We start from the raw sequence: 21,742 nt of genomic DNA, 5'->3' as shown, positions 1-21,742 counted from the left end.
TGTGCTTCGGCGGGGCGGTGTGGACTTGTTGGGCCGAAGGGCCTGTTTCCACACTGTAAGTAATCTAATCTAAAGGCTTGACTTGACAGCCACTTGCTTCCTTTGTTTGTGATTTTGCAGAAGATTTGTAGCTCAGGTGGAGGTTCAGGTTGTATGTTTGCTCTCTGAGCTGGCAGGTTTGTTTTCAGACGTTTCATCACCATGCAAGGTAACATCATTAGTGAGGTGCTGGTGAAGTGCTGGTGTTCTGTTTCGCTTTCTATATATGTATCTTGCTCTCTTAAGGTGGTCTCTAAAGGACCCAATGCCAACAAACAGCAAAACAAATGTAATTTACAAAATACCATGTGACAAACACTCCATTGGACAGACAGGCTGAAAACTAGCCACCAGGATACACGAACACCAACTAGCCACCAAAAGACATGACCAACTATCACTAATACCTGTACATATGGTCTAAGAAGAGCACCGCTTCGACTGGGACAACACATCCATCTTAGGACAGGCCAAACAGAGACACGCATGGGATCTCCAAGAGGCCTGGCATTCAAACCAGAACTCCATCAATAAACACATCAGTTTGGACCCCATTTACCAACCTCTGAGAAAAAGAACCGGAAATGATATCACCCACCAGAGCAGACCAAGACACATAAATAGAAAGCGGGACAGAGCACCAGTGCTTTACTGGAAGCTCACTGATGATGTTTCCTAGCACGGTGATGATGTGTCTAAAAACAAACCTTCCAGCTCAGAGAGCAAACTTACAACCTTCCTTTCTTTGTGTCTGTGTGAAATGGCAAGGCAGGACAAAAGTACTATGAGTGTCACATCTATGGCTGAGGAGGCAAAGCGCAAAAAGGGAAGGCAAGACAAGGATGGTGTAAGTTTCCAGGTAGGTTCAGAGTGAATGAGTAGGTAATCCAAGATGGAGGATGGAAAAAATTTCTGGCTGTAACAGCTGCTCCTTTTTTTGAGGTATTTTAGGTGTTGGAGGTGATACTGTTTCATATGCTGTTGCATTGTTTTGGAATGTTGGAAAAAAAAGTCAAAGCAACGGGGAGAAGAACAGGCAAAGGAAGCACATGGTGAGGTCATTGCGGGATAGAGACAGAGAGAGAGAGAGAGAATCTGCACAGTTACTGCCTTTGCTGTTTGAATTCATGTATCGCTGGACATCGGAGTGCGTCTGGGAAAATTAACAAGCAGTGAAATTCACAATTGATCTTGGAGGAACCTGTTTGGGCGAAGTTCACAGCACAGAATCAGATAAGTTAATCGTTGTTTTTAAGTGTTGCCCATAGAGAATCTGCAGTAGTGAGTAGAATGTGTTATTTCTTGATTATATGTTTTTTGGAGATATTTTTCTTGATTAAACGTAAAATATAAATCATGACTATTAATTTAACCTGGGGCAGAGTTTATAGAGGAATAAGACAGGGTTATTTTCTGGGTATGTAGGTTGTGAAGCAGCAACAATGGCCTTAATAGAGTGAAAAGTACTTCTTGTCAGATGTGGAAGTTTAAAGAGAGTTTAAGGGTTACTGTGGATTATATCTGTCATAAATGCTATAGGCTGCGAATCTTATCAGATCAAATGGATCAGAAGGGGAGATAGTTAGAAGCAATGAGAAATTTGCAACAGCAACAGTATGTGATGGATGGCAGTTTTCGGAAGGGGGAATATCTCAGATACAGTCACATAGATGGGTTAACTCCAGGAAAGGTAAGAGAGTTAGGCAGCTGGTGCAGGAGTCTTTTGTGGATATATCCATTTCAAACAGGTATGCTGTTTTGGAAAATGTAGGGGTTGATGGATTCTCTGGGGAACATAGCACAAACAGCCAAGTTTCTGGTACTGAGACTGGCTCTAATGCAACAAGGGGTACATCGGCTTCCAAGAGATCAATTGTGTTAGGCAATTCTCTAGTCCGAGTTACAGACAGACGCTTCTGTGGCCAGCAGCAAAAAAGCAGAATGGTGTGTTGTTTCCCTGGTGCCAGGACCAAGGATGTCTCAGAGAAGGTGCAGAATGTTCTCACGGGGGAAAGGGGTCATTGTCCACATTGGAACCAACGACAAAAGGAAAAGGTTGAGATTCTGAAGGGAGATTACAGAAAGTTGGGCAGAAATTTAAAAAGGAGGTCCTCAAGAGTAGTAATGTCCAGATTACTCCTGGTGCTATGAGCTAGGAGGATAGAGCAGATGACTGCATGGCTGAGGATCTTGTGTATGGGAGAAGGATTCACATTTTTGGATCATTGGAATATCTTTTGGGGTAAACGTGACCTGTACAAGAAGGACGGATTGCACCTAAATTGGAAGGGGACTAATATACTGGTAGGGAAATTTGCTAGGGCGGCTCGGGAGAACGAGTAAGGTTGGGGGCAGGGTGGGACCCAGGGAGATAGTGAGGAAAGGATCAATCTGAGACTGGTACAGTTGAGAACAGAAACGAGTCAAACAGTCAGGGCCAAGGTAGGACTATTAAATTAAACTGCATTTATTTCAATGCAAGGGGCCTAACAGGGAAGGCAGCTGAACTCAGGTCACGGTTAGAAACAAGGGACTAGGATATCATAGCAATTACAGAAACATGGCTCAGGGATGGACAGGACTGGCAGCGTAATGTTCCAGGATACAAATGCTACAGGAAGGATAGAAAGGGAGGCAAGAGAGGAGGGGGAGTGGCATTTTTGATAAGGGATAGCATGACAGCTGTGCTGAGGGAGTATATCCCCGGAAATACATCCAGGGAAGTTATTTGGGTGGAACTGAGAAATAAGAAAGGGATGATACCCTTATTGGGATTGTATTATAGACCCCCCTAATAGTCAGAGAGAAATTAGGAAACAAACTTGTAAGGAGATCTCAGCTATCTGTAAGAATAATAGAGTAGTTATGGTAGGGGATTTTAATTTTCCAAACATCAACTGGGACTGCCATAGTGTTCAAGGTTTCAATGGAGAGGAATTTGTTAAGTATGTACAAGACAATTTTCTGATTCAGTATGTGGATGTACCTACTAGAGAAGGTGCAAAACTTGACCTACTCTTGGGAAATAAGGCAGGGCAGGTGACTGAGGTGTCAGTGGGGGAACACTTTGGGGCCAGCGACCATAATTCTATTAGATTTAAAATAGTGATGGAAAAGGATAGACCAGGTCTAAAATTGGAGAAAGGCCAATTTTGATGGTATTAGGCAAGAACTTTCGAAAGCTGATTGGGGGCAGATGTTAGCAGGTAAAGGGACAGCTGGAAAATGGGAAGCCTTCAGAAATGAGATAACAAGCATCCAGAGAATGTATATTCCTGTTAGGGTGAAAGGGAAGGCTGGTAGGTATAGGGAATGCTGGATGACTAAAGAAATTGAGGGTTTGGTTAAGAAAAAGAAGGAAGCATATGTAAGGTATAGACAGGATAGATCGAGTGAATCCTGAGAAGAGTACAAGGGAAGTAGGAGTATATTTAAGAGGGAAATCAGGAGGGCAAGAAGGGGACATGAGATAGCTTTGGCAAATAGAATTAAGGAGAATCCAAAGGGTTTTTACAAATATATTGAGGACAAAGGGGTAACTCGGGAGAGAATAGGGCCCCTCAAAGATCAGCAAGGTGGCCTTTGTGTGGAGCCACAGAAAATGGGGGAGATACTAAATGAATATTTTGCATCAGTATTTACTGTGGAAAAGGATATGGAAGATATAGACTGTAGGGAAATAGATGGTGACATCCTGCAAAATGTCCAGATTACAGAGGAGGAAGTGCTGGATGTCTTGAAACAGGTAAAAGTGGATAAATTCCCCAGACCTGATCAGGTGTACCCTAGAACTCTGTGGGAAGCTAGAGAAGTGATTGTTGTGCCTCTTGCTGAGATATTTGTATCATCAATAGTCACAGGTGAGATGCCGGCAGACTGGAGGTTGGCAAACGTGGTGCCACTGTTTAAGAAGGGTGGTAAGGACAAGTCAGGGAACTATAGACCAGTGAGCCTGACCTCAGTGGTGGGCAAGTTGTTGGAGGGAATCCTGAGGGACAGGATGTACATGTACCTGGAAAGGCAAGGACTGATTCGGGATAGTCAACATGGCTTTGTGCATGGGAAATCATGTCTCGCACACTTGATTGAGTTTTTTGAGGAAGTAACAAAGAGGATTGATGAGGGCAGAGCGGTAGATGTGATCTATATGGACTTCAGTAAGGCGTTCGACAAGGTTCCCCATGGGAGACTGATTAGCAAGGTTAGATCTCATGGAATACAGGGAGAACTAGCCATTTGGATACAGAACTGGCTCAAAGGTAGAAGAGAGAGGGTGGTGGTGGAGGATTGTTTTTCAGACTGGAGGCCTGTGACCAGTGGAGTGCCACAAGGATCGGTGCTGGGTCCTCTGCTTTTTGTCATTTACATAAATGATTTGGATGCGAGCATAAGAGCAGAGTTAGTAAGTTTGCAGATGACACCAAAATTGGAGGTGTAGTGGACAGCGAAGAGGGTTACCTCAGATTACAACAGGATCTTGACCAGATGGGCCAATGGGCAGATGGAGTTAAATTCAGATAAATGCGAGGTGCTGCATTTTGGGAAAGCAAATCTTAGCAGGACTTATACACTTAATGCTAAGTCTTCGGGAGTGTTACTGAACAAAGAGACCTTGGAATGCAGATTCATAGCTCCTTGAAAGTGGTGTTGCAGGTAGATAGGATAGTGAAAAAGGCATTTGCCATGCTTTCTTTTATTGGTCAGAGTACTGAGTACAGGAGTTGGGAGGTCATGTTGCGGTTGTACAGGACATTAGTTAGGCCACTGTTGGAATATTGTATGCAATTCTGGTCTCTTTCCTATCGGAAAGCTTGAAATGGTTCAGAAAAGATTTACAAGGATGTTGCCAGGGTTGGAGGATTTGAGCTCTACGGAGAGCTGAACAGGTTGGGGCTGTTTTCCCTGGAGTGTCAGAGGCTGAGGGATGGACTTATAGAGGTTTACAAAATTATGAGGGGCATGGATAGGGTAAGTAGGCAAAGTTTTTTCCTTGGTGTTGGGGAGTCCAGAACTGGAGGGCATAGATTTAGGGTGAGAGGGGAAAGATGTAAAAGAGACCTAGGGGGCAACTTCGCACAGAGAGTGGATTGTGTATGGAATGATCTGCCAGAGGAAGTAGTGGAGGCTTGTACAATTGCAACATTTAAGACACGTTTGGATGGGTATATGAATAGGAAGAGTTTGGAGAGATATTGGCCAGATGCTGGCAGGTGGGACTAGATTGGGTTGGGATATCTGTTCGGCATGGATGGGTTGGACCGAAGGGTCTGTTTCCATGCTGTACATCTCAATGACTCTATGAGAAAAGAACCCAGAGATGCAGCTTGAGTTGAGTGCATGTCCCTGAGTGCACTGTGTCCTTGCTGTAGTATTACAATGATAGTTACCAGTACAACCCAAGATGCAGCACTGAAGTGTAGAAGCATGCTGAAAATGAATGGGAGATGTGACATGGGTGTTCTTGGAGACTGGTGTATATCAGATGTCAGTGTCTGTGGGCGTGGGGTGCATGTGGCCTGTAATATAGGAGACCTTTAAAGCAAGCGATGAGCTGAATTTGCCAGTTACCCTCTCTGGTTTCCATGCCGAGTTTTCACAATGTCTAGCTTGTTTGGTAAGATGGGAAGCTGAATATTAATAAGGCGAATTCAGCCGTCAACAAGGTGTTTAGCAAGTGACAAAGAGATTGAACAATTTAGGCCTATCTCCCTATAGTTTTGAAGAATGAAGGGAGATCAAATTCAGACATTCAAGATGATAAATTGTGTGGATTACATAGAAGTGGAGCGGATGCTTCCTCTTGTGGGGCATTCTATAATGATAGGTCATCGTCTTAGGATAAGGGGTAGAGTTGAGGTTAAACTGCTTCTCCCAAAAGGGTTGTGAATCTGGAATTTGCTACCCCAATGTGCAATGGATGCATATTTTACTCGTAAGAATAATGCTTAAGCCTCGTGGGAATTATCACAAATGATTTATTGCTTTTTTTTTCTATTTTCAGGAAAATTAATTTATTCCTACTTCCACACATCAAATTGTGCTAGACTTCAATAAGTCTGAGAGATTTAAGGAGGAGTTAGACAGATTTTTAATTGGCAATGAGTTGGAGGGATATGGAGAGAAGGCAGGAAGATGAAGGTGAGGAACATATCAGCCATAATCATATGGCAAAGCAGACTCGGTGGGCTGAATGATGGATTAATTCTGCTCCTATGTGTTATGAATTTGTGAACTACTGTTTATTGTGTGTAACCATGTCTAAGCATATACACGTAAATGGGAGAGAAAGGGCAGGCTTCACTTTCATATTGCGAAGAATGGACACAGGGAAGGAAACCAAAGTCTTTATAAGTAACCTGGGAACAGGTGCTTATAAATGGGTACTAGAGCATGCAGAGTGGATAGCACTGAACCCCCCTGGTTCTGAATTTTGAGAAGCCTCGAGATCCTAAAGATGCTGTTCCTGGTTTGGATGGCAAGATTGTTTGTGGCTCACACTTTCATCTACAATTATCAACAGGAATGCTTTGCTGCTAATACTTTGAGCGGCCACCAGCAGACTGATCTTTTGATCATATTGATCAATACTATGAATTTAGAGAAAAGGGTTATCATGCTTATGACTGTCATCACAGAAGGAACAAGTCCAGAACTAGACTGCGTTCACGATTGAAGGGAAGAAAGTCCACCCATTCATACAGCCATGGCTGGAGCGGAACTTCTAGGTCTTTTTCTCCAAGAAGGTCTTTGTCATTCTATCCTAAAAGGTCCCAGTCTAGATTGAGGTCATGGCCCAGATTCAATCTCTATCAAAGTGGAGAAGCAGGACGATAAATCCTTTAAAAAAAATCGAAATCTGGGTCACTGGTTCAAAGTCACTCAGAGTCTAGATCACTTACAAGTCGTACACCACAAGTGCTGAACAAAATGACTAAAAGCAAAGCAAAACTTTAGAATAAATGTTGTATGTTTAAATTCTTTGAAATTGCATGAGAATCTTGATTCTTTGTGGGATTTTGACTTGATTTTAAATGTGAGGGCTTGTTCCAAAATTAATTTCTCATGCTTCCTACTCCCCCTTTGTAGAAAACATTTGCAGTGTAAAGGACTGGGGTTTTTTTTAAAGAGTACAGGTCTTAGGGTTGAGACTAAATCTAATAACCTGCATTAAATCTAATAGTCTGCATGACTGTGTTATATTCTTTTATTCTATTATCAAATCTCTCTCAGACCTATTGAAGTCTAGCACAATTTGATGTGTGGAAATAGGAATAAATTAATTTTCCTGAAAATAGAAAAAAAAAAGCAACAAGTCATTTGGGATAATTCTCACAAGACTTAAGCATTATTCTTAAGAGTAAAATATGCAGTTCGATGCCCCCAATATCAAAATTGGTCTTGTTGGACCTCTCATCCAATTCTGCCACTAATCTAGCCATAGCTCATGTCACTTAGGTCCCTGTAAGATTGCACCTATGCATTAGATTTGAAATGTTAACAAATTTTAAAAACATGTGTTGGCTGTTTCTAAAGTTGGAATTTTTCTATAATGCAGAGTTGCATAAGAACGCAACCATCGCGTTATTGAAGAACTACCTGTATTACCAGTGAGGCACTACCAGTGAGCTGATGATGCATAATACCACAAAAGAATAAGGAAATCTTATGATCCACCATCTTCAATTAATCATGTTGCAAGTTACACATCCATTCCACAATTTGAATAGAATATTTCCTGAAGATTTGCAAACAATAAATGTTTTGCCAAATCAACTTCAGGGACGAAAAACAGAAATGCAAAAGTTTGCTAATGTAGCTTGTTTGCATAAATTTAGGGCACAGATTTCAGCTATCTATTGTGGGATAATAATGTTTCTTGCTTTTACTGTCAGAAAGGCTGTGAGCCCTAACTATATGTTGCTTGATTGTATAGTGCTTCATAATTGTCAAAGAGCAACCTTTCTATAAAATATTGTACGTGAAGGCATTAAGCCTCAGTGGTGATATTCAAAAGAAAGAAAAGAAAAACCACAGGGATATTATTACAATGCTGTTGCAATTGCAGCCCTCAATATAGAATCTTTATTGTTTCTGTGTTTGAGAGAATTACTTTCTGATTTCTAGGAGACAATTCACATTGAACTTTAACATCAGAAGTAATTACTTCCAATGGAATTGAGGTAGCTGCAGATGTGGTAGCATCCAAAGTTGCCAGTACAAATGCAATTTATATTATCACTGTCATCTAACATGGCATACTGACTTTTGTAAAAGTTCATTGTATATTCCATTGAACATAAGTCATTATAAAGCATTTTTAATCAAACAGACTATATCTGCAAGCCTGGACATTTAATGCATGTACATTCAACATGTAATTATAACAAAGATAGTAATATAAACTCTTAATCTACTTCAAGTTTTCTTTAAAACTTCATCAGGTGGAATTTCTATTGAGTTTCTCCTGGCCATTTGCTGTTACTTTGTGGAAGATTGGCAGAAATGTCAGCACGATAGCATTAATGACGATTTACAGCATTTCTCCACAGTTTCTTCTGATCTACAATCAATGTTATAGCTTGAGACTGGGAGAATCCCTGTGGAAATTCTACCCTTATCACCTTTAGTATCCTGACAACTTCTTCAATACATCATAAACATGTTGCATCAGTATATTAAATTCATAATATACCAAATTTTCAATGTTTGTATCATTTGGTATAAAGCACATTCTGAAGCATGCAATAACCACAACCAGCGAGGAGTTTTCTCATCTGTCAATGGATTAATGTAATTCCAGAAGTGGAATGTAGTTTTTCCTCTAAGTGGAACCTACCCATCAAAACTCAAAAGAATCAATCACCTGACAATCAGGAATAAACAATCTTTTAACCCGATTGTTGAACTAAAAGATAGCTATTCACTGGAATTAACATCACAAAAATAAGTATAATGTTGTCCACAATTGAAAAAGTGATGTTTTGTTATTGTTCATTCTACTATTTGCAGGTTTTCATTTAGTTATACACTTCAAGCACAATAAAACATACTCTTGAATTTCTAGGAGCAAATTACTGCAGATGCTGGAATTTGCACTGAAAATAATAAATGCTGGAGATCACAACAGGTCAGGCAACATCCATAGAGAGAGAGCAAGCTAACATTTTGAGTCTGGATGACTATTCATCAGAGCTGAAGTGGAGGTCAGCAGTAAGTCTGCTAATCTGCTGCCATAGATTTGTTCCAACAACTCTAAAGAGCTTGATGCCATCCAGGACAATGTAGCTCACCTTTTTGGCACCATATTTGCAAACGTCCACTCACTCTACCACTGACGTTCAGTAGCAGCAGTGTATACTATCTACAGGCTGCACAGCGAAAATTCAATAAAAATCCTCAGGCAGCACCTTCAAAACCCACAACCACTTCCATCTAGAAGGATAAGTGCAGCAGATATGTGGGAACACCTGCGAGTTCCCCTCCAAGCCACTCACCATTCTGACTTGGAAATGTATCACCATTCTATCACTGTTGCTGCATCAAAATCCTGGGATGCTCTCCATAATGGCATCGTGGGTCAATCCACAGCAGATGAATTGCAGTGGTTCAAGAAGACAGCTCACAACCATTATCTCAAGGGTGGCTAGGAACAGACAAGAAATGCTGGCCAGCCAGTGATGCCCACTCCTATAAGTGAATTTAAAAAACATTTATCTATCAAGGCATTAGAATACAGTCTGTTGGCTGTTTGGACTAGTCAGAGCCAGAATTTCGGTCCGACAGCCCAAGAAGGGGGCTACAGTCAGTCCTGCAAGTTCAGAAGGAAGCTCCAACTTGATGTGCTGTGAGGCCCTTCAACATACCCACATAATACATGAAGTATTATAGGTGAAGGACATCTAGTATCAAAAACTGTTGTAAGTGGAGCAACTGTTTTGATTAAAAATGCTAGCCAGAAACACTCTTCACAACACCATTCAACATTACAAATCTATTCTCTTAACATCTGTGAGGCACAGTGATATCTTTTGGGCATGAAAGATCGACCCTAGTTGCTAAAGTATTAATCACCTTCCAAAGTTCTCTCGTCTGCATTAGGTTGCAGGAGTTGCACTCTTCACACTTTGGACTATAAGATGTCCACACCATTCTCTTTTTTTGTGGATACTGAGCAGGTTGGGTTTGGGTGATGGGTCCTCATTATTGTTGCCATTTATACAATCTCCTATTATTCACAGCAGGATAGGTAGGGGTGGCTGCCTCAAACCAATTATGTGAGCTGGCAGCCATTAGTTGACAGCAGGTTGGGCTGACCAAGCAGGAACAAGCTCTGCTCCAACTTTTGCACTGGGGCTGTGAGGGCAGGGACCTGACTCTCCCAAGCCTCATGTTAAATTTAGTTTTCCTATTTCTCCTAATCCTCTGCTGCCTTTGACTTTATTGATTGTTCATTTTTCTCTCTCTCTCTCTCTCCTGTGCTGCGTTCCTTTGGGAAACGACTTCAGGGTTCACTCTCGTTTGATTCAGTCAAAACACAATGTTATGGCCAGAAGCCTGTTCTCCTTTGCTTTTCTTAATATCTCTAATGCACCTCTAGATCCACCTTCTCCATCCGTCCTTTCACATCTCCTCTTGGAAACGCTGTCAGGAAACATGGGATCAATTTCCATATTATGCTGATGGTGCCAAATTTTAATCTTGCTGCTCTCTACCTTGTAGAAAGAAGAACCAGTGAATCCTGGAAATGATGCAAACTTGTATTGCATCCCTGAAAATGGAACTTCAGTAAGGTCAGTCTGTGCAATTCCCTGTATGCTTTATTTTACTGTTTTTATGGGGCAGTCGTTTTGTGCACAGTTAGTTCCACATGCAACAATGAGATAACTGTGCAGTTAAACTGTTTTCATGACATCAGTTGAGGGTTAAATATTGACTCTGGCACTTCTCCTTCTTTTTCTCATTAACCAACTTGTTGGCAGCTTGATGGGCAGATCTTGACTTTGAATTATGTCATCATTCCTTCATTGCTGTTCAGCTGAAATTCTGGCACTCTCGACCTTATAGCATTGTGGGTGCACCTTCACTACACAAGCTGCAGCAGTTTTATAAGGAGTCTTACCGCCATTTTCTGAAGGCAAACTAAAGTGGGCCATAAATACCTGCTTCATCAGTGATGTCAACATTCTGCAAATGAGTAAAAACACCCTGTTGTTCCCTTCTCATCCAAATGGATACAAGAGATTTTGATAATTAAGATTATCAAGGAATATGGAGTTAAAACAAGAAATTGGAGTTAAAGTATAGATCAACCTTAATTTAATTGAATTGTAAGTCAAATTGAAAGTCTGAATGGTCTATTCTTGCCTTAAACATTACAGGGCTCACATAAAAAATCTTTTTTTCTTCCCAAAATCAGACCCTAAAGTCAGATGTTAAGTGTAGCACTACCCAATGATTTAAAGCCAATGGTGGTAAACCAGTTTGGCCACAAAAAGTATCAATGTTTCACTTTCACTAGCTGAGAGGGCATAATTTATGGGAGACTAACGCTACAGATTCTTTTCCAACTCCTCATAGAGATCAAACAGCAACTGCTTATTGAATCTAAATCTATGCTAACAGCAAGTGTCAGATTAGTCAATAATACAAGTTCACTCTCTGAATATGCTTTGGGTTTGTACTGCTCTCCTGGGTCTTCTTTGACTTGTAAGCAAAATACTTCTGCCATTTTAGAACTTTTACTTACTAGAGAAGTATTTATTTTTTATATGTAATCTCTGGCAATATGTTTTCAAACCCACAGAAAACATGATCTTAATAATTAGACTCCCAGCTCCTGGCAGCCCCATTGTGCAACAGTTCCATGAAAGGGCTGTTGATAGAATGATTGATTGAAGGTTCACTACCACACAAATTTTCATGATTTCAGTCAGTCTGTGTGTGGGAGGATTGGGAGGTCATATTGAAACAATACATTTTCCCAGGAGAGGGAAAATCAGAATGAATCAAACTGGGATGCATTTTCACACCTTTTAGCAGTTAACATTTTCTACACTTATTCATGGCAGATGAATGTCGTCGAAAAGGTCTGCATTTATTGCCAGTAGTTGTTCTTCAGAAGGCAATGTGAACTGCCATCTAGAACCAATGCAGTCCTGGCAGAGTAGCTATTCTCAGAATACTGTTGAATACTGAAGCTATACTTCAGAATTTTGACCAAGTTAACAATAGAAGAAAAATAATATATTTCCAAGCCAAAATGCAGGTTCTTTGAAGGAGAGTTGCAGGTGATGGCATTCCCTTATGCCTGCTGCCCTTGCCTTTTGAGGTGGGAAAGGTTTAAGAAGTGATATCAAAAGCATTTCCTACAGTACATTTTGTCTGTGGTACATACTATACCCGCAGTGCAGCAATGGTGGATAATTAAGACTGTGGGTGGAATGCAAGTCAGGCATGTTGTTTTTCCCCTGGATGCTATTAAACTTCTTTAGTGCTGCACGTATCCAGGAACATGAAGATTATTCAAGCACACTACTAACTCGTGCCTTGAAGATGGTGGAAAGACATTAGGGATGTTAGGAAGTGAGTTAATCATCTCAGAATGTACAGCCTTTAACCTCCTGTTGTAACCATCATATTTTTATGGCTGATCCAATTCAGTTTCTTGTTGATCCCCAGGATATTGATGATGGAGGATTCAATGATGATAATGCCATTGAATTTCAAGGGTGTTGGTGGTGATGAGGGGATGGTGGGGCTTGGGAGTGGATGTTGATTCTCTTCTTTTGGAAATTTTCATCACCTGGAACCTTTGTGATGTGAACTTTAATTGACATTGATATTTCCTGTCAACATCAAAACATAGAAGCTAGGAGCAGGAGTAGATAATTTGAGCCTTCAAGCCTGCTCCATCATACATTATGATCATGGCTGATCATCGAACTAAATGCCCTAATCTCACCTTCCTCCCCATATCCCTTGATCCATTTAGTCACATAAGCTATATCTACATCCTTCTTGAAAACATAATATTTTAGCCTCAACTGCTTTCTGTGGTAGTGAATTCCATAGGCTCACCATTCTCTGGGTGGAGAAATGTCTCCCCATCTCAATCCTCAAGCATTAAACCCTTTGGGGCGGCACGGTGGCTCAGTGGTTAGCACTGCTGCCTCACAGCACCAGGAACCCAGGTTCAATTCCAGCCATGGGCAACTGGTTGTGTGGAGTTTGCACATTCTCCCCGTGTCTGCGTGGGTTCCCTCCACATGCTCCGGTTTCCTCCCACAGTCCAAAGATCAGCAGATCAGGTGAATTGGCCATTCTAAATTGCCCATAGTGTTATGTGCATTAGTCAGAGGGAGGTGGGTCTGGGTGGGTTGCTCTTCGGAGGGTCAGTGTGGGCTTGTTGGGCCAAATGGCCTGTTTCCACACTGTAGGTAATCTAATCTTATCCTTACACTATGACCCCTGCTTCTGAACTCCCCTACCATCGGACACATCTTTTGTCTAGTCTGGTTAGATATTGATTTAATGAATGGGCAGTTTTTTTTCCAATACTCAGTGTTTTAACATGAAGCAAGGCCTGCATGATCCCTTCCGGACTGCTATCTCATCATACTTGCTTAGTGGTAGTATTATTTGTCACTAATCAGCCTTTGCCTGAATGCTTTTCTAGATCTTGCAGCAAATATGCACAGATTACTTAATTGTCTGAGGAACTGAGACTGGAATTTCACAATCATGAGTAAGCATCCCCAGGTCCGACCTTCTAATGGAAAGAAGGTCATCAATGAAGCAGCCGATGATGTTTGAGGCTAAGACATTATCCTAAGGTACTCCTGCAGCGGTGTCATGGGGCAGAGCTATTGGCCTCCAATAACTACAGCTATGTCCCTTTGTGCTGGAAATAACTCCAACATGTAAAGGGTTCTCTCCTGATTTCCTGATCTCAATTTTACTAAGGTACCTTAATACCACTCTTAGTAAAAGACTACCTTGATATAAAGGGCTGTCATTTACACCTCACCTCTAGAATACAGCTGTTTTGTCTGTGTTTAAAATAAGGCTGGATATTTGGAGGTGAATGCTATTTGGGGAGACCAAACTGGGCATCAGTAAGCATAGTTATTAATGTGTAAGTACTGCTTGTTACCACTGCTGATAACTCTATCACTCAAGAGTAGTATTGCCACAACTCTGAGAGAATGACACATTGCCTTTCCTCTTCATCACAGAATGGTATATTACTTAGGAAAAACAAAGCTAAAAGAATAGAGGAACTGTTTAAGAAAAATAAATAACAAATGTGTTATAAATGTCTCACAGTTTCCGAATGATGGGTTAGATTGTGTGCCTTCAATGTTATTCACTGTTAATTAAGTACCAATAGAATATGACACACCTTGACACAAAATAAGGACAGCACGATATCAGAACAGTGCAGGGAATTAGCACAACTGCAAACATAATAGAGATACTCCTTTGCCTGAAGTTTAAAATCAAATCAGTTATTGAAATGCTGCAGAGATAACCGCTGAATCAAGAGCGCCTTTTGAGAAATGAAAGCATCAATCAATGCAAGGCGCGCACCGTGGTTCCTCAAACAACTTAAACTTCTTTTGACATCTAGTTATGTCCAAATGAAACTGATAACTCTGGGGTTCAGTTCCCTGTGAGGAAAGTTCACTGACAGACAGCATACAAATCTGATCTTAAATGAGAATCAAGAGAAACTAGCATTCCAAAAACCTGACAGTCCACAGCTGCTACCTGGGTCAGCTTAACAAAGCCAATCCTGCTCTGCTGAACAGTGATATTAGCATCTGCATGTCTCTGTCTCATTATCAGACATCTGCCCACCTTTATTCGAACCCATAACCCTCATAACCCTCCTTCTGCATTGACAGCCCTGCTTTTGTCATTGAGCTGATATTATTGAATTAGATTTTGGATTGCTAGGATGATAGCTCTCATCACCCTTGGTGATAATTTTTTTCTCTTATGAAAGTGCTGAAGGTTTTTGACTTACATAAGTTGAAATGTTGTACAGACAGGACGTATCTTCCCATAATATATCAAGGTTTCTACTCCCTGTGAGTGTATTTTTTCTCACAGATTATTGGAGAAAGCCTGACTATTTTCCAACAGTAGCGATCAAAGTCATAACAGAATACTCTGACAGGTAAGAATAGCTTATTCAGATTGGTTTGGCAGTTCCACACTTAGAATTGCAAAGTCGAATTCAAAATGAGATATTCATAAAACTGGTAACATTGTCTTTCATTCCAAAAAGACATTACAGACTGTCAACAGTGTGCTAAAAAATAAGAAATGTTGACCTTTTTACTATAGAGTTTTTTTCTCTACCATCACCTCCTTTCAAATGCACAATCCCCCACTTCAGCTGTATGTTATCTCAAATAATTACCCTGCGCTTCTGACTGTCCCTTGTGACTTAGCCTGCAAAAAGCTACTCATTGTAGGATAGTGTAGAGGGATTTAAAACCTGCTTCTTGTGGCCCAGCAACAGCTCTTAATTAACCACTCAGGTATTGGGAAGCCTCCCAGCCCAGCTCCTATCCATATGGCAGGAACATGTCCGCAGTGATAATCACTGAAGGAAATGTTGTATCAAAAGAGCTTGCTGAACAGAAAGCTTGTGCAAATTATTTTTAATGATTCCCCTCTGGTGAGTCAGCTTATTTATTATTTCAAACAGAGGTAGCAGGATCTACTTGTCCTTGACCTTTCTTTCCCCAGCACTTGCCCCTGCATAGACATGGCACTCTGCTTCACCTTCTCCTAACCATAATAGGAAGGGAATGCCTTCATATAGAATAGAAGCAAGCAGCTTACACCGAAACCATTTTGTCTCTCCAAACTGTAATGCATGTGCTTTATGGTTATTTTGTGACTCATTCTTCAGCTATTTCCTGTTATTTAATTTTTAAAAACAGCAATCTGTGGTTGAATTATAAACATAAGAGGTCCAAGTTGATAGACTTCATTTTGTCAGTACAGATATGGACCTTACTCAGCCTTACGGGTTATTTAATGTGGTTCGTGACCATTTAGAAATGGACTTACACTTTCAGTTTTGCACAAATATAATAGATGCTTAAACACAGAGAAACATTACAAATCTGTGAAATGATGGCAGCAGATAGGGATGGGCGAAAAACTATTTTCTGAACCATCCTAAATGACAGATTTAACACAAAATAATTTGTGCTAAGTTCAACATTTAGACAGATATATTGCAATAAGTAAACACTTGTGCCTCTCCCATCATATTCGACTTACCTATTGTGTTTATATATATGTACACAAATATAGCTTTACGCATGTAAACAGTCACTCAAGTGTAAGATTTCACATTGCTGAAAGGGTGTGAGACTCATTAATGTGTGCCCAGCTGTACCTGGAACAGTGTCAATCTCCACTTTCTCAAGCACTACCTTGTGTTTTCTTTTTAAACTGCATACAGAGTCAAGCGCAGATCACTGCCACTTCTGTTTTAGTTAACGTTCAAATCGGGAAGACACATGAAACTCCAATAATTTACTTTTTATTCTTCCCTACTAGGCAGCATGTAAAGTTTGTAACATTGATGGGCTGATTTAAAAGAAACAGAGGCAATGTTTATCATGTGTCTTGTGCATGATTGTTTCATGTTGCTGTCTGTTCCTCTGCAATGACTAGGGTAGGAATAGGTCCAGTCAAGGATAGTAGTGGGAAGTTGTGTGTGGAGGCTGAAGAGATTGGGGAGACACTGAATGAATACTTTTCATCAGTATTCACTCAGGAACAGGGCATTGTTGCCGATGTGAATACTGAGTCACAATTAATTAGAATGGACGGCTTTGAGGTATGTTGGGAAGAGGTGTTGGAAATTCTGGAAAGGGTGAAAATAGATAAGCCCCCAGGGCCTGATTGCATTTATCCTAGGATTCTCTGGGAAGCAAGGGAGGAGATTGCAGAGCCATTGGCCTTGATTTTTATGTCCTCGTTGTCTACAGGAATAGTGCCAGAAGACTGGAGGATAGCAAATGTGGTTCCCTTGTTCAAGAAGGGAAGTAGGGATAACCCTAGTAACTATAGGCCGGTGAGTCTCACTTCTGTTGTGGGCAAAGTCTTAGAGAGAATTGTAAGGATAGGATTTATGAACATCTGGATAGGAATAATGTGATCAAGGATAGTTAGCATGGTTTTGTGAAGGGCAGATCATGCCTCACAAACCTTATTGAATTCTTTGAGAAGGTGACTAAGGAGGTGGACGAGAGTAAAGCGGTAGATGTGGTGTATATTGATTTTAGTAAGGCATTTGATAAGGTTCCCCATGGTAGGCTACTGCAAAAAATACAGAGGTATGGCATTGAGGGTGAGTTGGAGGTTTGGATTAGGAATTGGCTGGCTGGAAGAAGACAGAGAGTAGTAGTTGACGGTAAAGGTTCATCTTGGAGTGCAGTTACTAGAGGTGTTCTGCAAGGATCTGTTTTGGGACCATTGCAGTTTGTCATTTTTATAAATGACCTGGAGGAGGGGCTAGAAGGTTGGGTGAGCAAGCTTGCGGATGATACGAAAGTCGGTGGAGTTGTTGACAGTGAGGAAGGATATGTCAGGTTACAGCGGGATATAGATAAGCTGCAGAGCTGGGCAGAAAGGTGGCAAATGGAGTTCAATGTGGGTAAGTGTGAGGTGATTCACTTTGGTATGAGTAACAAAAAGATGGGGTACTGGGCTAACGGTCGTATACTTGGTAGTGTGGATGAGCAGAGGGATCTTGGTGTCCATGTACACAGATCTCTGAAAGTTGCCACCCAGGTAAATAGTGCGGTGAAGAAGGCATATGGCATACTGGCTTTTATTGGTAGAGGAATTGAGTTCCGGAATCCTGAGGTCATGTTGCAGTTGTATAAGATTCTGGTGCGGCCGCATCTGGAGTATTGTGTGCAGTTTTGGTCGCCATACTATAGGAAGGATGTGGAGGCACTGGAACGGGTGCAGAGGAGGTTTACCAGGATGTTGCCTGGTATGGTAGGAAGATTGTATGAGGAAAGGCTGAGGCACTTGGGGCTGTTTTCATTGGAGAAAAGAAGGTTTAGGGGTGACTTGATAGAGGTGTACAAGATGATTAGGCGTTTAGATAGGATTGACCGTGAGAACCTTTTTCCACGTATGGAGTCAGCTATTACGAGGGGGCATAGCTTTAAATTAAGGGGTGGTAGGTATAGGACAGATGTTAGGGGTAGATTCTTTACTCAGCGAGTCGTGAGTTCATGGAATGCCCTGCCAGTAGCAGTGGTGGACTCTCCCTCTTTATGGGTATTTAAACGGGCATTGGATAGGCATATGGAGGATAGTGGGCTAGTGTAGGTTAGGTGGGCTTGGATCGGTGCAACATTGAGGGCCAAAGGGCCTGTACTGCACTGTATTTTTCTATGTTCTTTGTTCTATGTTCTACTCTTGTGCTCTGTGCTAGATACAGTACTAGGTTTTTTAATGCGAGTCAGTAATTTTCTCTGTTCAGTCTTGCCCCAGTAAATAGTAATATGAGGATCCAAATCTGTTGCAGCTTTGGAATTTGGATTTTGTAAATGTTAAGTTGCAGTTGTCAATGAAACAATTGACTCCAACCATTTCTCTGAATGTTGAGACTGTTTTCTTTTGGCAATATTTTCAGGTTGGATAATATTGGGTTCCACACCTTCCACATCTTGCTCAGTGCTTCCCATGAGAGTTGTCAACAAATGATGGAATCCTGTAGGGGCCTGAGTGATGTGAGCTATGACAAGCCGTGTGGCAGAATAAGGTGAGACATCTGATGAGGCCCATCTTGATGATTAAATTATCTCACCCCTCCGCTTTTAAGCTTTTCACGAGTGGCATGGTGAGGTACTTGCTAGGCTTGTCATAGTTTTCAGCTAGTCAAGATAAATGGAATAGCCATTTCTCAGGGGATCCTGGCACATTAAGTCAAGGGTATCCTCCAATGCCAATCCAAGGCCTGATCTGCATGCCCAGAACCAGAATCGTCATGAAGAGTGAAAAGCTAGAATGACGTACCACAAACAAGAGACAAGCAGCTACTAACGAAGATGAATGCTGGTGGTACAAGTATTACTGATTGTATGGATGGGTGTAAGTGAGTAGGTAGCGCAAAAGGCATACAGGATTAGTGGTGTCAGGGATTGCAGTGGGTCAGGGTGAGTGGGATGATGTTTCAAGAAATAATGAGAATGTTGGAGTGTCAGGTGGGAAGTGGGAACAGTAGCAGAGACAGGATAAGTGTGAGGCATTGGTGAGAAGATAGTGGTACTTACGATGGCGGAGTGCAGAAGGGATTATCTTCTTTCTACAATGCTTCTTCCAGGCAACTGAGACTGCACAAACTCGGGTGGGAATTTTGGACCAGGCTGTCATGGTCTGCTGTCACAACTTCCATTCCTGATCTTGGGGGAAGGCAAAGGCCCTCATTTACATCATCCTGTCCAGCAGGATCTCCAGGACCCTGCCAGCACAAGTGGGCACCAATTTCCCTCTGTCTGCCACGTTCAGGGCATAGGTCAGGAATTGTGCAGGGCAGCTCTGGAAAGACAGTGCTTTTTTGAGTATACAATAGTCTTTTCAAGGGATTCCAGTGTTAGGGATTCCAGTCAATTCCACCTTCCTAGTGAGTGGTGAGTTATTCTCAGAATGGCGGGTGGTCAGATGGAGGTCAAAATCAGATGTGATGCACGCCAAAAAGACGGGAATAAAAATTAATCTGATGAGTTTGACAAAATTTTAGAATGAGAATTCCTCCAATAAACTCAACACAACTTGCAATTATCCAAAGAAAAAGCCATGAGATTCATCCCTAAGTTTCACACCCAGCCCATAAGGAAATGTGTAGCACATGATCAAAATCTTGGTCTTTCATTTAAGGTCCAACTTTGACCGGTATATCTACATATATTGTTCACTATCCAATTTTATTTGGTAAAGTTTTAGCGAAGTGCCTTGGGATATTTAACTGCATTAAAGGTGCTATATAAATAGAAGCTCTTGTTGTTACAGATGGTTAAAGTTGATACTTGAAGCAATGCAATGCAATTAATTTTCTGCTCAATATTTGATGAATGCTGATCCAGACATCAAAGCCCACATCCTGTGACTGAATAAGTAAGATGCTAATAACACCATAAATAGTTGCAACATGAAATAAAGCCATTCAGACCTTCATTTCATGCCCACTCTCTAAAAGAGCAATTTAGTTAACCCATTTCCCTGTAGCACTAAAATGTTTACCCTACAGGTTCTTTATCCAGTTCCCTTTCGAAATCTATGTTTCAATCTGCCTTCACCAGACTCTCAGATAGTACTTTCCAGCTTGCAACCACATGCTGTGCAAAAAGGATTTCTCCTCATGTTGCCGTACTTTCAACAATCCCTTTAAATCTCTATTCTCTTTTTCTTTGACTATTCTGTCAATTGGGACAGTTTTGTTTTAATCTACATTATCTACTCTGTCTAGACCTCTATCAAATTTCCTCTCAGTCTCCTCTTCCATCAGAAGAACTTACCCCAGCCTTTCCAGTCTATCATCATCACCAGAAATGTATCATAAATCTTTTTTTCTGAAACTAAGCTGAACATTTTCTTGAAACATGGTGTAAATCAAACCAAAGAGGAATAGCAACATAGCAACAAAGGAACTTGTGATTTTTTTTAACATTGATTTCTGCACCAACTCTGGGAAGACAATTGAGGCTGAAGCATAGATATTCAAAACTGGCATAATTAAAGCAGAAACTAATGGAGTTAACTGGGGCCCATGTAAACTCTGGAATAGACATCATTTTCATTCTTTAGGTCCCTTTTTATCTTCTTTTATAAGTTTGAGGTTAAAAAACCTTTTAAGCATAGCATGTTTAAGAAAATGCAATCATTGAGGCTTTCCTTTTTCAATGTAAATATTCTGATGCCATACAGAAAAAAAAGCCTGAAACTGTAAAAAGTACACCTAAAGCCTTAGTTTGGAGAAAGAAAGAAAATTATTTTTAAAAAAGAGCATTACAAAACAGTGGAAGTATTAAATGTGGGCCCTGCTTCTTTTTGAATTCAGAACAGAATCAAATGTAGGAAACACAATTTCTCTAACTTTTCACGTGAAACAAGATTATGCTGATGAGTTCGACAGACATAAATTTTGAGGTGGTGCAAAAGTATCAGAAAATTTGAATATAGCAACATTTTCTTGTAAATCTATTTGTGAACCTCTTCAGAAATCAAAGGAGCATGCACAGATCAACTGGCAGAAGTCTTCTTGGACATCTTCAACCTCTCCCTGCAGCAGGCCACTGTCCCTACCTGTTTCAAGAGGGCCAATATCATCCCTGTGCCTAAGAAGGCTCAGGCAGCATGTCTCAATGACTACCGCCCAGTGGTCCTAACTTCGGTGGTTATGAAGTGCTTTGAAAGGCTGGTCATGGCATTAATCAACTCCAGCCTCCCCACTACTCTTGATCCACTCCAATTCACCTATCGGATCAACAGATCCACATCAGATGCCATATCACTTGCCTTTCACTCCTCCCTATAACATCTTGACACCAAGAACAGCTACATAAGATTCCTACTCATTGACTACAATTCAGCCTTCAACACTATTATTCCCTTGAGCCTGATTACTAAACTTAGTGATCTCGGACTAAGCCCCACT

General features: G+C 41.0%; 1 pseudogene; it reads left to right on the top strand.

The window, feature by feature from the left end:
- Positions 1-6,356: 6,356 nt before the first annotated feature.
- LOC140453240 (uncharacterized) lies at positions 6,357-6,993 on the top strand (annotated as a pseudogene).
- Positions 6,994-21,742: the final 14,749 nt, after the last annotated feature.

Source organism: Chiloscyllium punctatum, chromosome 26 (assembly GCF_047496795.1).
Source record: "Chiloscyllium punctatum isolate Juve2018m chromosome 26, sChiPun1.3, whole genome shotgun sequence".
NCBI classification, from domain to species: Eukaryota; Metazoa; Chordata; class Chondrichthyes; order Orectolobiformes; family Hemiscylliidae; genus Chiloscyllium; species Chiloscyllium punctatum.
Note: the sequence above shows the minus strand (reverse complement) of the source record. Positions and strands in the feature narration are given on the sequence as shown.